The following is a 16,791-nucleotide window of genomic DNA, read 5'->3' on the forward strand; positions in this document are numbered from 1 at the left end:
TAACTAGATTTTCTATTTTCCCCTTTTTCTTCTTGTCTGTTGTGTACACTCTACTAGAGCTGTCTTCTTCAAATGCAAACGTAATTATACACAAGAAAGAGCCTGACCCTTCCTTGAAAATGTATCTCTTGCTATTCCACGTGCCCTGCACTCATATTCCCGTCTCAGGTTCCAGAGAATGCCATGCTTATTCCTGCCTCTGAGCCATCACCTTCACTAATTTCTCTGCCTGGAAAACTCTACAAATCCTTCAGGACACTTCTTATGTGTCACCTCTTATGTGACATATTTCCTTGACCTAAAGACAATCATGCTGTCTTCTTTGTACCCAAAATGTATTTTCTACTATTATGATAGTTCTTACAGAATCAGGATGATTTGTCTCACTGGGTAGAGGCTGTCTCTAAATTCTCTCTATATGTACAATGTCTAGTATGATGCTTTGACCTCTGCTGAAGTGCAATATTATCTCGTATAGATCTAATTTTATTAATGAGTGAATGATGTTGAACACATGTAAAGATGATTATAAATTATTGATTTCTGTGTGGTGTATATAGTATTCCTGATAAACTGGAAATTTGATTAATCACAATCCTTCCTTTATGCATCAAATAATAGCATTTATAGTAATAGAATAAATTATAAACATAGAAAAATGACAACAATATTTGAAGATAGTTGACATGCCCTTGATATGTAGATATGTGGGTCCTATTCAAGTGAAATCTGACAACCAGCACACTTAAAATTAAAGTGTCAAAAATCAATTATGCTTCACTTTGCATTCAGACAAATTGAACTTTTCAAAATTGATTTGAAGCACATCTTATGTCAAAAGACACCTACTCTATTTTTTGAATACTAGTAAAATGAGAAAACATTTTATTTCTCATTTTAAAAATGATCATCACACTAAATCTTTATCTGCCAAAATGCGACTGAAGAGTATCAGAATGTCTAAATATTGCTGTAGTGATTGAACTCTGTTTTACAAAGTTGACAAAGAACAAAGTTGTATAAATTTAACAGTAGAAAATTGCTGGAACATGGACCACTCAAAGGACCCTGTAAAAAAGAAGACGGGGGATATAGGTGTGAGCAGATCAGAATAAGTTTTGTATGACATGGGTAAGTTTAGGCTTCATCTACTAAGCAGAGGCAAATTTGTTTGTACATTACAGCATGAGGAAAGCAGCTATCTTCAGCCTCACTCTTATTGTTAAAAGATATGCAGATTCTTTTTTTAAAAATTTATTTATTTTACTTTAGGTGCGTATTATATCTGGCATTTCTCCCCATGTTATCCCTCCCCTCCCTCCCCACCCCCTGCTCTCTCTCCCCTACCCCCTTAACTGCCCCCAGTGTGTGATATTCTTCTCCCTGAGTCCATGTGTTCTCGTTGTTCAATACCCACCTGAGAACATACAGTGTTTGGCTTTCTGTTCTTGTGTCAGTTTGCTGAGAATGATGGTTCTTAAATAGGGCCGCTATCTTCAGCTTTGTTAGATAAATGTAGCTGACACTCATTTTGTATATCAGGCTTGGCTTTTTAAGTTTGAAGGGAAAATAGCATATCCTCTGAGTATGGGTATAAAATGATTTTGGTAGGTGAGTACTGTATCTGAGACTTGTAAGGTTAGCTTTGTTGAAGTTTCTCTCAAGGTTAGTGGTACATAATAGTCAAAAGCATTTCCCCTCAGTGTGGGCAATGCCTGCAGCAGATTTTATTTCAGCCTATGCTTCAGTAGACGTGTCTGAACTGACAGGTCTCTTTTTTATGTTCCCTCACCTACATTTTTCATCATTGATTCATTCATTTAGTGAACTGTAGTCACTGCCTATGTGCTAAGCACTGAGGATCATACTGAAAATGATGCCCCATTGAATAGAGAAGACAGATATAGAAATACAATAAAAACGTGCTAGGAGCAGGGAATGAATATACACACAGGGTGTCATGGAGGCAGCAGAGAGAGATATTAGATGCAACCTGAAAAGGCAGAGTGATATCTGAGAAGGCTTTATAGAGGTAGTAGGAGGTAAAATAGAAGGTAAAAGACCTGAGCCGAGAATTAGAGATGAGTAGAAACAGGCCTGGTGAAGAGGGAGAGGAAGGAGGCTGCTATTTCCAGAGAGGATGTTGGAGATATTACACACAGGATCTGCAAGAGACAGGAGGGCAGGATATAGGTTGCAGAGATGAACCTTGTCAGATCACCGGCAGCCTTTGGAGCAGGCCAAGGCACTAGGATTCCTTTCTGAGGGCAAACAGGAACCAATCCCAGGTTTTAAGCAGGTTGTAACATGACCAAATTTGGAAAGATAATTCTGACCACAGTGAGGAGAATGAATTTGAAAGGAATTAAACCAAGGACAGGGACATCATTTAGGAGACTGTTCGATAGTCCAGGTAAGAAATGGGCCTGACAGCAAAAGAATGGACTCAATGTTTAGAAGGTAAAATAAGCAGACCTTGATTAAATGTAGTGAATAAAAATAGTAAATAAACTGAAATGCATCTAGAAACTACCTGTTAAACATCTGGTGGTCCATTGGTTTGAGAAGTCACTTTTACGCTTAATAATTTTCCCACTAGCTCTAGTTTTCAGAGTTTTAAGCATTAAAAATATGTACAGGAATAACAGCCTCCAAAATCTATTGAACTGTCCCCTTCTTCATGAACCTATAGATGTGAGTTGTTATGATTTATTTTTGACTATTGACTCATCTTTTAGTTTGGGGGTTAAATTATAACATGGTTGGAGAGGATTAGCCTTCTTTTATACTGCTGCATCTTTTTCTTTGGTATTTTATTTTGGAGTTCCATGCTATTTTTCGTAAACAATCTAGATTTCAAATTACCCTTGTCAGGTTTTTGTACAGGGAGTCTTAGCTTCCTAACAAAATTATTTTAAATAATAAATGTTTATCAAGTCTAGAGTATTAGTTGAAAAGAATGTTATAATATTATAAAAGCTGCAAAGGATGTTATAAAGTTATGAGGAATGCTACAAACTTATAATGTTATAAAATAAACATACATAAACATATGTGGTTATTATGTACTTGTGAATTTATTTTGTAATTAAGATGAGCAATATAACCTGAAACATAATATTTTCATTTAAATTGTCATAGAGGTTCTGAGTCCCTTCTTTGCTCTTAATATATATAAATTGATCATACTAGTCATAGCAATGATTTCTTTGATACTGGGTCATCAATTCCCTATTATAAAATTATTCATATGGGAAGATACTGACTCAAATTGCAAAGGCAAGGACCACGCTGCAATAAGAACAGGCCGTTGACTATGTCCCATTGTGTGTTGTACTGTAAATATGCTCTCCTATTTGTTTTGTTAGGCTGTGTTTTGATCCCTAAAGCTGCTATGTTTCTGATTTGTTTTTTTCTTTATCTGAGAGCAACTGGTTCATTTAAATCCAACAACAACATAAAGAAAAAAAACCTGCTAAGAATGAGTCTGAACAGCAGTAACCAAAAGTTACATATCCTACTGTAAAGTAAAGCACATCAAGGTGAAGTATTATATTGTCACTTTACATTATCTGGGGGTTGGCTAGAAACACATTTAAATTTTGTTCTAACTAGTGTATTCTGTCAGTTAAATAGCTAAAGGGTTAGTTATTTAAGCCATTTTGGCAAACTGTAAAAAACACATGACAGCAACAACAATAAAAACATCTTATCTAACTGAAAGTCTGTATTCATGTTTTATTTTTGCATAATGAATCAAGCAAAACTTAGAAGCTTCAAACAACTCACATAGATTATCACACAATTTCTCTAGATCAAGAGTCTAGGATGGCTTGAGGATCTACCCAGGGTCTCACAGGGCCACAGTTAAGGTGTTGGCCAGGGATGCATTCTTATCTGGATGCTTGACTGGGGAGAAATAAATTTCTGAGGTCATTCAGGTTGTTAGTAGAATTAATTCTCTTGTGGTTGCGTGACTGAGGTCCTGGATTTTTGCTGGCTGTCAGCTGGAGGCTGGCCGAAGTTTTTGATATTTTTGCTTCTTCAATATGGCTGGCTATGTTATCAACCTTGTAAGGAGAGTTTCTTGCCTTTGGGAGGGTCCAGTTCCTCTTTTGAAGACTTACACCTGAAAAAATCAACTCCTACATCCAGGATAATCTCCCTTATAATAAGTCAAAACCAACTGATTTATGACATCAGTTGGTTTTATTTACATCAGCAATATTCCTACACCTTTGTCATATTGTTTTGGATTGGAGTAAGTCAAGTCACAGGTTCCACCCAAAATCAAGGGAGGGCATGAACACCAGGGAGCAGGATTCAGAGGGGCCGTCCTAGGATATATCCATCCAGAGTTCTACTTTACAAGACACTTCTCTTGTTTTATCTTACAATGCATTAATGTTTGATTACAAAGTTACACGTTTCCTTTTAGCGTGAGGGAAGAGAATAGTTGGTTGGCGATGGACCTATTGGTTGTGTCCAGGAACAATGCCGTGGGCATTTTGTTTGGGCCGGCTGCCTCTGCCCAGGCTCTTTGTGCCAGACACTTTGGACCATTTGCGGTTCCCCAAACACATCAGGTTTACATCATGACTTCTTATTGCCTGAGTGCTTATGCATGAACATCTTCCCTTTCCTATTCTTACTCATTTTTCAAGACCTAGAGAAAATGATACGTTCTGTATTGGAACTTTGCTGACTTTCTCAGGCAGAGATAGCTATTACCGTCTCTGTTTTCATAATCATTTGCAGAAGTCATTTTCATATCAGCTTTTCTCTGAGGTTGAAGCTGTTTGTTTGTAGGCCAGATTCCCCCCTTCCTTTGTATCAAGAATCAAAGCTTACCCTGTTCCTTATCTCCAATCTTGTATTGCCAGCACAGGACTTGGTACAGAGTAGATACTCCATAAATTAAATTTAAAGGAGTGAAGAATGAGAATGGACTGGAGTGATAACAAAATAATCATAGGAAAAACGAGAGAGGAAACAGGTAAATAACAACGTGAATAGACTACGGTGACAGAATTTTACAGGGGTTTATCAAGATTTGAGGATGAGAATGCAAAGGAGAATAGTCGTGAATAAGACTAGAAAGGTTAGATCATGAAGGCTCTTCAACTTGTCAGGCTAGAAAATGTGGACTTCGTGAAGATCTGAATCCAGAGGGGAACAGATATAAAGCAAAGAATCCACAAATGCATAATTTCAAATTGTGAAAAGCTCTGTAAAGAAAATGTTCCATAAGCTGTAGTAATAATTATCAAGGGCCCTGGTTTAGCAGTGGTCACCTGAATAAGTAACATCTGAGGTGAAGAGACTTGAAGATTGAGTAGGAATTACCAAGTTGAAGTGTAAAGAATGGTATATGATCGGGCTAAAGACAAGGTCGGAATCAGGCCTTGTGGAGCCTTTCACACTGTTATTGACATTTTGTTCTTTATCCTACAGTAATGGAAGGACATTGAAGAAGTTTAAGCAAGGTAGACTTGGGGAAAGGATAAGAGAAAGAGGGGGAGAGGAAGAGAGAGAGAGAAGAGAGACAGACTGAGAGAGAGAAATAGTTTATCTTTTTGTTTTATTTATTTATTTTTAAAAAAGGGTCTCTGGAGAATAGATTAAAAGAGCACCAGAATGGACCCAGAGAGTTGACTCTACTTAGGAGATCATGTTAATGGTACAAGGGGGTAAACTACAGTAACTTGATCTATGGTTGGCAGAGGAGCTTGAGATAACTGGGCAGATTCAAGATCATTTATGGAGATGAGGTTGACTGGAATTGGCTATGGACTATAGAGGTGAGTGGAATGTTTCTAGCTTCCAGATAGATGAAGGGTGTTGCTCTGAAAGAACAATGAAGTATGGACATGTTTGGAAAATTTGGAGATGAGGGGAGGGTTTTGGTGGTGAAGGTCGAATGGCTTGCTATATATATGTGGGCTGTAAGCTCAGAGGAGAAGTCTGTGTGAGAGAAAATGACATTTCCCATACATCAATGGTAAACTGACTTGTGACAAGGGTGACAAGACCATTCAATGGGAGAAAGAACAGTCTCTTTAACACCTGGTTTTGGGACAAGTGGATATTAACATGCAAATAAATGTAATTGAACTCTTACCTCACATCATATACAAAAGTGAACTTGAAATGAAAATTCAAAAGACCTAAATTTAGAAACTGTAATTTTAAAATGCTGGAAAGAAAACATAGGGGCAAATCTTCATGACCTTGGATTTGGCAATGGTTTCTTATATATGACACCAAATACACAAGTAACAACAACAACAACAACAAATCATAATTTGAACTCTGTCAAAGTTAAAATCATGTATATTAAAAGACACTATCAAGAGAGTGAAAAGGTAGGCCATCAAATGGGAGAAAATGTTTTCAAATAATATATATAATAAGGGTTTAGTATCCAGAATGTATAAAGAACTCTTACAACTCAGCAACAAAAAGCCAACCCAATTTAAAAATGGGCAAAGGATTGAAAAAGACATTTTTTTTCCAAAAAAGATGTACAAATGGTTAACAAACATATGAAAAGATGCTCACCATTATTAAGTCATTAAGGCAATGCAAATCAAAACCACAAGATACCAATTCACATCACTGGAATGACCATAATTTAAAAAGCAGAAAATAACAAGTGTTGGCAAGGATGTGAAGAAATTGGAATCTTCATATATTGCCTGTAGGAATGTACAATGGTGCAGCCACTGTGGAGAACAATTTTGGTAGTTCCTCAGTATGTTAAACACAGAAATGCTATTGTAACTGAGCAATTCTACTGCTAGATACATACCCTGAATAATTTAAAACAGGTATTCAAGCAAAAACTTGTACACTAATATTTGTTGCAGCATTATTCACAATAGTTAAAAGGTAAAAGCAACCCAAATGTCCATCAAAAGAAGATTGAATGAACAAAATGATATATCTATGCAATGGAATGTTATCCAGTCATACAAAGGATAAAGTGATGATACCTGCTACAACATGATGACCCTTGAAAACATTCTACTAAGTGAAGAAACAAGACACAAAAGGTTATATCTTGTATTATTCCATTTACATTTTGGAATATCCAGAATAGGCAATTCTACAGAGACAGAAAGCATATTAGTGGTTAGTGGGGTGGGGGAAATAGGGAGTAACTGCTTAATGGATATGGGGTTTCTATGTGGGGTGATGACAAAATTTTGAAACTGGATATTGATCATGGTCCCACAACACTGTGAATGTACTCAATGCTGGTGAATAGTTTACTTTAAAATGGTAAATTTTGTGTGTATTTTACTGTAATTTAAAAAAGAGATAATGAGATTCAGTTGCATCTAGATGTTGATGAAGGTCTTGTAATGGGGTCACCTAGGGAAACAGAATAGAATAAGAAGAGGAGCTATGACCAGAGTTTAAGGAATTCTAACCACATAAGGACAGGTAGAGGAGAGTGCTACAGTACTGGACATTGAAAAGGGGCAGCTGGAGAGGTAAGAGAGAAAACAGGAAAATGTGGAGGTCATGGGCAACTACTGGATGTTTTGAAACAAAGTGGTGGGATCAAAGCTTTTTCTTAGAAAAATCAATTCAGCAATTATGCACAAGGAAGACTGGAGGAAAATCTTTTAGGAAAATCAATTTAGCAATCATGTGCAAGGAAGATTGGAGGAAAGATTATATGCAAGGAAGACTGGAAGATTGGAGTAGGGTGTGGCTCTTAAGGACTATTCCATGGAAAAGAGATTAGATTGAAGCAATGTCATGGAGGCAGAAAAATTTGGCAGCGTGCTGAAGGTAGCTGGAGGCAGAGGAGGTCTTATAGCTGGATGGGCTCTAACAGCTCGGAGGTTTGGTCACTGGAAGTTTCATTAACAGGAAGCCAAGGATTCAATGTTTCTCAAACCAGTGTGTGGGCCGTTTTGAGCTGGACAAATTATCAGGCTTGTACCATTTCTTAGCTATAGTAAGATAACAAATGTGAGATTTTTCCCTTATGTATAAGTATATATGGATATATGTGATAGATACCTATCGTGTGTGTGTGTGTGTGTGTGTGTGTGTGTGTTTGTATGTCTGTGTGTGTGCATATTTCTCTTTCAAATTTCAAGAGTCTTTTCCAAATTTAGGGATTATGCCATACTCTATTAGTCAGTGTTTTAAGTAAGTTACATGACTTCCATCTGTACCCTTTTAGATTTTCATGCAAAACATTTATGTGATTATAGGGTTAGAAGAAATCGTAGAGATCATTGATCTAAACTGTCTTTTTCTACAACAATGGAAGGCCCAAAAGGATCTTTCTGTGTTAGTGAAGTCACCACCCGTGAGAGATTTTTCTTCTTTAGTTTTTTTCCTCCCTCTGTCAGTTGCCCCACTAACAATTTGTCCCTGTTGTCAGATGGCAAATGTATCGGAATGTAGTATTTATTTCATTTATTCGTAAAGCACATATGAAATACACACTATGTACTAGCTACTGGTTTAGATGCTGAATAACACATGAGTTATTACCCTAATGTTTAATTAATTTCCAGTACTTTTTGATATTACATAGCATGATAGTTTTGTTGGCTGCAGATACAAATAAAAAGCAAATAACATTTTTTATACTTATGAGAACTCAGGAGGACTTAGAATAAACCCCACAAGGACATGGAATATGGATTTCAAGGTTTAGTTAATGTTGTAAGCACATGCATTCAGCATCATCATTCTTTTTCTTTTCTTGGAGGGGACGGAGTCTCACTTTGTCACCCAGGCTGGAGTGCAATGGCACGATCTCAGCTCACTGCAACCTCTGCCTCCCAGGTTCAAGCAATTATCCTGTCTTAGCCTCCTGAGTAGCTGGGATTACAGGTGCCCGCCATCACACCCGGATAATTTTTTGTATTTTTAGTAGAGACGAGGTTTCACCATATTGGCCAGGCTGGTCTTAAAATCCTGACCTAAAGGTGATCCACCCGCCTCAACCTCCCAAAGTGTTGGAATTACAGGCGTGAGCCACCGCGATGGACCTATGATTCTTTTACATTTTAGATTTAGTGTCAGTAGAGCGTGGTGTAACTTGATGTGGCAATGGGCTCTCTTCTTTTTCCAGATTATCTGTTCTCAAAGCTCTTCCTTGATACTATTCTTTGAGACATTTGATTCCTTTTGCTTTTGTCCTGAACACATGAATTTTCACTTTGCCTTGGTATTTATCAAACTGATGTGTGGTCTGATGTATGTCTGTTGGCATGAAAGCATAATTTGACTTTCAATATGGTTTTGGTATAATGGGTGCCTTCATCTTGTGGTTCACAATGATGTCATTAGCTAACTCAGGTTTCAACCTATTTAGCCATTAGGCACTTATTATTTGATCAATTCACTCAATTTATAATGTGGCTAGAAGTTCACAGTTTTTTTATCTGAAGCCTGTGAAGCTTCAGATTTATAATTTTTCGAGATTTTTTTTTAAAGATAAGAGTTTATATACCTTGTATAGCATGATACTTTTTAAACTTTTTTTTTTTTTGAAATAGGGTCACCCTCTGTGGCCCAGGTTCGAGTGCAGTGGCCCAAACACAGCTCACTGCAGCCTAGACCTTCTTGGCTTAAGTAATCCTTTCAACTCAGCCTCCCAAGTAGCTGGGATCACAGACATGTGCTACTATGCCTGGCTAATTTCTTAATTTTTTTTCAGAGACAGGGTCTTACTATTTTGCTAAGGCTGGTCTCGAACTCCTGGGCTCAGGCAATGTTCCTTCCTCGGTCTCCCAAAGTGCAGGGATTCCAGGTGTGAATCACCATGCTCAGCTGGCAGCATGATAGTTTTGATGGGTCTGTGCAGCATCCTGTAAGCAGAAACATTAATTGTTCAGCAACAAAACATAGGAATCATGACATTAAGTGGGATAAAGATTCCCCATATTTGACTGGGCGCAGTGGCTCACGCCTGTAATCCAAGCACTTTGGGAGGCCGAGGCGGGCAGATCAGGAGGTTAAGAAATCGAGACCATCCTGGCCATGGTGAAACCCCGTCTCTACTAAAAATACAAAAATTAGCTGGGCGTGGTGGCACGCGCCTGTGGTCCCAGCTATTCAGGAGGCTGAGGCTGGAGAATCTCTTAAACCCAGGAGGTGGAGGTTGCAGTGAGCAGAGATTGCGCCACTGCACTCCAGCCTGGCGACAGAGCAAGACTCCGTCTCAAAAAAAAAAAAAAAAAAAAAGATTCCCCATATTTATGCTTGTCATGTCTGTTTCATCATCAAATGAGTTGCAAGAAAACTTTTGGTTTTCAGAAGTGTGTGGATTTTGGAATCTCAGGTAAGAACAGCTTTGCTGGTTTGTGAACAAGGTGAGCAAGGTAGTGTCTGCTCCTAAAGTTCACCTGTTGCTTCATATTGTGTCCATTCAGCCTTTTTTTAATGTGTTATAAACCAGCTCAACTGTGTTCAGATTTAAATAAAAAAAAGGTGGAAGTGACTATTAGTATGTATGTATGACTACATACATACTATTGTATGTAGGGCTCCAGTGATGACTTTTGGCTGGGGTTTTCTTAACCTTTCACATGCCTTTTGTTCCCAAGGTTTCAGTCTCTCTGTCCAAGGGCCTCTGTATGAGTTAAGTTTACCCCCTTGCAGTGGCAAAGATGGCTAAAGTGGCTCATTTCACATTTCAATTTTTTTTCTTTTTTTTAGACAGAAGAAACAAGGCAAGCTGAAACTGGTTGTGATGAATTAGCTGTAAACAACCACTGCACTGGGACCTGCCTCAATTTAATTCTCGTTTGAACAGTCCCAGCAAACATCTTGTGGCATTTTATTGGCTGTGATTGCATCACATGCCCCCCTTTGAACCAATCACTGAGGGCAGGGATATCCCATGTTCTGATTGGGTTAGGCTTGGGCCACCTGATTCATCCTGGGTCCAGGCAGGTCAGGCAGAACCGAGCAGGTGGAGCTGTCTCAGACAATCTGGGAGCTGCCGCAAGAGGAAATGGGAAACACCGGCTGGCAACAGAATGGAAATGTTGCCCCACAGATTGACCCTGGATTTTCTTCGTATTTAAAATTCTTCTGGTGGAATACAATGGGGTTAAGCTCAATATATTTTCACCTATTTCTAGCTTTCCCCGCGTCCATGTAGCAAACTATTTTTACTCTTTTATAGAGCAAAATATATAAGAGCCTGCAAGCCTAAAACCATATTGAACCTAAACTGTACTCATCATCAAACCGTCATCATTAGGAACCCGTCGTATCTTCAGCTACCATGTGGCACGCCTTAAGGTTTTGGGGAATCGCTTCAGAGATGCAATACTTAAAGCCCATGCCTGGATGGTCTTTTTAGTCCACAACTGGTAACTCAAAGCCCTCTGTCTGGATACGTTGTTAGAATTATTTTACTTTTTTCATGGAGAAGCAATTGTGCACGACGGTGAAGCACTCAGGCTCTGGAGCTGGGGGCCTTGGTGTGACTCTTGTTTCCACTGCTTACTTCGATGAATTACTTCCCTTCTCTGTGCCTCGGTTCCCTCATGGGTAAGAATAATATAACAATAGCACATGCCTCGTCAGTGTATTATGGAGATAACATGAATTAATACACGTCAATTACTTAGGAGCCTGACACACAGTAAATGTGCTGTAATTGTCAGCTGTAATTATTACTAACTAACCCTAAAATTCACCTTAGTAAAATGAGAATTTCTACAGCATGAACATTAACATTTCTGCATTCGGCTGCCCTGTATTACTATGGATAATTCCATTTGTTTTATTGCCAAGTTAAAGTAAAAGAAAAAAAACAAAAAAAAAAAACTATCCATATTTTTTTGAAAAGGTCTTTATTTAGACACAAGAGATTCCAGTCAGCCTTACAAACTTAGAAAGTGGAAATCCTTCTTCAACTGATAGAAAATGAGTCCAATTTCAAATCCCAAACCAGACTCCTGTTTTTGTTGCTATTCTTTTCCTAAAAGACAAAACCTAATGTTTTCTTAGTGTATATAAAACAAATTTTAAAATCCACATATAGCACAGTGTTTACCACCCACCCCTGCTTGTGGTAGGAATATCACAAATTCTCTAAATTTCCCGAACATGAGATAAATGTCAGACCATTCTATAAATTGACTTTATGAAGCATTTCTGAGCCAAGCCTTCTGACATTCACACCAATGTTTCCATAGTAACTAATGTGTTCATAAGGGGAAGAGGAGGAGGAGATGAAAAACAAAGGAGACAATCCAAATAACAGAGATGCATAAGTAAGGGAGAGTAGAAGGTTCGAGAAACTTTGAACCATTGCTTCTTGCAGGAGACAAGCATTCTGTTCACGTGGGAGGCTTCCCCTGCTGACTGACTGACTCAGAGGGTGCTTACTGGAACAGCTCCCAAAGCGTGGCCAGCTGGTGCTCAATTACTGTTGGACAATGACTCATGAATGCCGATTTGGATTATCCTCCTTTTATTGTAATCTTATTTTTCCCCCTCTGTTTTGAGGTGCCTTTGTTGCCATGGTAACAATGAACTAATTTGTGCCTGTCACTGAACTGTCAAAAAAAGTGCAGTATCAAGTCAATTTAGAGAATAGTTAGAAAGCAGGGTAGGGAAATACAGGTGCTAGCCATGATCACACTTGTTTGCAAACAGTAAAGTCAAGAAAGCTAGTGTGCTGTTAAAATACGGGTTCCGTTTTCAAATCGTATTAAATGGTGCTCTATCGGGTGCATTTAGAAGCAGGTTGCAATGATCAGTTATTCCCTTGTGATGGTCAGCAGCACAGCATCTTTTTCTCTTGAAAACTTCAACAAACCTACTTCTTTGAAAATGTATTGAATCCCCCATTTGCCTGTTTGTAGGGTAGATCAGGTAAATGGCTAGAGGTGAGTTGGATTTTTGGGGGAATCATTTGGCGGTGGGTGTAGGAAGGCATCTGACTCAGAGAAGGACATGGGCACTTGTGCTAAGCAAAACAATGAGTCCCAGCAATGTCCATATCCCTGAAACCTGTGGCTGTCACCTTACAGCAAAAGGGACTTTGCCAATGTGATTGAGTGAAGGATCTAGAGATAGAATATCCTAGATTATCTTCGTGGGCCCAATGTAATCACAGGGGTCCTTGCAAGAAGGAGGCAGGAATGTTACAGTCAGAGAAGGAGATGTGATGAAGGAAGCAGAGGTCCCAGCGATGTCCCAACAATGTGGGGCTGAGAGCCAAGCAGTGCAAACAGCCTTTAAACGCTGAAAAAGACGAGGAAACTGATCCTTCCACGGAGCTTACAGAAAGAATGCAGTCCAGCTGATGCCTTGATGTTATCCCAGTGAAGCTGGTTTCTGACTTCTGCTCTTCAGAACTGTAAGATAACAAATCTATGTTGTTTCAAAGCACTGAATTTGGGGCAATTTGTTACAGTGGTAGTAGAAAACAATATAGTATGCTTAGCCATCTCTGGTCCCAAAAGATTTTCTAAGGCAGCCTGATTTGATGCCTTCTTACCAAGCAGAGGTGAACGGAGCCATCCCCCAACTGCTGGCTGAGCACTTCTGGCCTGCTGTGTGTCACTGAGGGTCCCTTGTGGGTCTTTCTCTGTGTGGGAATTCAAGGACTTTAGGTCTGATCACCATGTGGGTTCTGGCCATGGCAAGGCAAGCTACTGAGGCAGAGCAGGCCTTCACAATCCTGGCTTGAACACCTGGTGAGGCCTAGCACACCCAGATCCTGGGTGAAAAGACCTTCCTGAGAAGGAAAACTCTTGGCACTCACAATCCGTCTCTCTGTGAAAGTTAAGCTGTTCACTGGGTAAATTGTCTTGCCTTTCCAACTAGATCGTATATGTCTCAAGGTCCAACTTCATGCTTTCCAGCACTGTCTCGGGCACTCAGTCAATGCAAGGAGAAACTGCAGCTCCTCCTTCTCTAAGCTGCTTCCTTAGTGGGTTTTAATTTTTCCCAACGATTTCACTCTTACCCTATAGGTGCTGTGTTAAGCATGGTGTATTACATCACCCAAAGCTGACAACAACCCTGGGGGAAATCTTATTCTCATTTTGCCGATGTAGAAATGAAGATTCAGAAATTAGAACTTGAGAGTTACATGGTGAATAAGTGGCAGAGCTGGGCTCTGAGCCCAGGTGTGGCTTCCTGACATCCCCCAGTTTTCGTTGCTGCTGTGCTTTGGAGTCAGAGGCACAATGGGACGGAGATCCGTGGCCTTTTTTCCCTCCAGTCTCCAGTAAATGCTTTTCTCCTCTGAGCTCCGGCGTTGGCTCTTACTCCCAGTCATGCACAGGCCTGGAGGAGGGGAATGGGAAGCTGGAGAGTGCCAAGGGGGCTCGAGAGCAGGTGGAAAGCGGGGGCGCGTTCGGGCCTGCAGGCACCCTGGCTTTCAGACATTTGTTATTTTAGGTAGAAATCTGACATCTGTAAATGAGCACATCCCTAGCACTTTCTATTTTCTTGAGTTATTTTTCTCTATTTTCTTCTTTGGTAGAGAAAATTCTAAGATGACTTGCAAGATTCCCTCCCCCTGGCATGCCTGTTCTGTTGCTATGGACTGAATATTTGTGACCCCCAAATTCATATGTTGAAGCCCTAATATGCAATATGATGGTGTTAGAAGGCAGAGTCGTTGGAGGGAATTAGTCCACGAGGGTAAAGCCCTCATGATGGGACTAGGGCTAAGAAGAGATAGGAGACTAAGAAGAGATGGGAGAGAGAGGATCTCTCCCTCTGTCATGTGAGGATGTAGTGACAAGAGGTCCCTCTGCAAAGCAAGAAGGCCCTCAACAGGAACCCAACTGGCTGGCCCTGAGGGAACCTTGATCCTGGACTTCCCAGCCTCCAGAACTGTGAGAAAGAAAGGTTTCTTTTGCCCCCAGTCAATGAAATTTGTTATAGCAGCCTGAAGTAACTAAGACACCTGTATAATCCCATCCACTGTGAACAGGTGGGGATACCACTGCCATGATTAGGCCCCTCATCAGTGGATTTTGGATTGAACTAATTAAAAAGGAGATGATCTGGGTAGACCTGATCAAATCAGTTTTAAAAGAGAGATTGGGAAAGCATGCAGGAAAAGATCTAATGCGTGCCGGGCTTCACACCTAGGTGATGGGTTGATAGGTGCAGCAAACCACCATGGCACAAGTTTACCTGTGTAACAAACCTGCACACCCTGCACATGTACCCTGGAACATAAAAAAATAAAACATTAAAAGCAGAGAGAGAGAGAAAGGTAAGGGAGTATGAGAGGGTCTGTAGAAGGGACCTCATAGCAAGGACCAGAGTGGTCTCTTGGAGCTGAAAGTAATCCTTGGCCAACAGCTAGCAAGACAGTGAGACTTCAGTCATACAACCCTCAAGGAGATAAATTCTGCTAATAACCTGAGGGAACACAGAAGTGCCTGTTTACCTAGTATAGCCTCCTGATGACGTTGCAGCTAGCTAATACCTTTAGTGCAGCCTCATGACACCTTGAAGAATGAACCTGGTGCCCAGATACCTGATCTACAAACACTGTGTGATAATGAGTATATGGTATTTTGAACTAAAGTTGTGGTAATTTGCTACATAGCAATGGAAGATGAATACATCTTTCTAAAATTTATTTTAAAGGAAAAATCAGTCTCAGCTGGGCTAGATAGAAAAAGGAAACAGACTCTGCCTTTCTTCAGATGCTGCTTGAGAAGTCGAAACCTTAAAACACTTAGTAATGAGTTAAAAGGAACATTCCATTTTTCCAGGATCTGTTTTTACAAAAATAAGACTCCCTTCAGTAGTTTAAGTTGTCATCTCTGATCCATTCCTTTGAGGGAGAATTCCAAGGGAAAGCTTTTGGTCCCTGAAACCATTGGAAACCCCTAAACATACCTAAAAAGGGAGTAGCTAACACTGTGAGTGTCATTGGAAGCTTTTAATAAGGAAGATCTGGGTTGGAGGTTGGCTCCTGAATAGGTCCACATCTCTCTTAGCTGAAAGAGTTTCCATTTTTTTTTGGGAAAGTGGCCAGTCTTTCAAAGATGCAAGGCCCCTTCCAGAAGGAAAGTTACCTTGAAGGTTCCACTCCAGCCCCAGTGTTATTTGTCTTATAGGTAGCAAGGTTTCGTCTTTTCCATTACTTCTACCCTAGGGATTCAAGGTATGCGCCTATTCAATCACATCATTCATTCATCAAACTCTCATTGAGCTATTAAGGTAAAGAAGGCTGTGCTCAGCTTTAGGGCACCAGGAATGAACTAAACCCCTGTACTGCAGGAGGAGGAAGGGCTTGATGTTGACACTAGCATTTCATAATAATAAGCCCTAAAATTTTGCGAGGGCTGAGCGTGTCCTAGGAGGTGGGCTCAGAGGATCCACATGCGAAGCCCTGTTTACACTACCCTAGGTGAATCCCATTCAAAGGTACTTTCCAAAACGGCAGAGGCTGGGTGTAATTTGATTGCTAGGGAACCCCTTGTGTCTCCATAATGCTTGAAACACGGTGGAGACCTCAAGGTATATTTCTTGTGAATGAATGAATGATACAATCATGTGTTAACTGCTTAGATATTAATGTTATGATAATTTCCTTTCATGAGGAGCCTGAGGCCTCAGACCAGTTAAATAATTTATCCCTGATAGCCGAAACCCAGATTCCTTCCCTATTAGACTACAGTGCCATCTCCCTGGCCCTACGGGGCACCCCAGTTGAAACCTAGGCCCACAGCAGAGCGGGCTGTGGACGGCAAGGCTCGCCGTGGGCGCCCTCTATCGGCGCTCGGGTGGAGGCGCAGCGGCCCAACCAGCCGACGC

This window comes from Sapajus apella, unplaced genomic scaffold (genome assembly GCF_009761245.1).
Source record: "Sapajus apella isolate SASKATOON/1434 unplaced genomic scaffold, GSC_monkey_1.0 scaffold2, whole genome shotgun sequence".
NCBI classification, from domain to species: domain Eukaryota; kingdom Metazoa; phylum Chordata; class Mammalia; order Primates; family Cebidae; genus Sapajus; species Sapajus apella.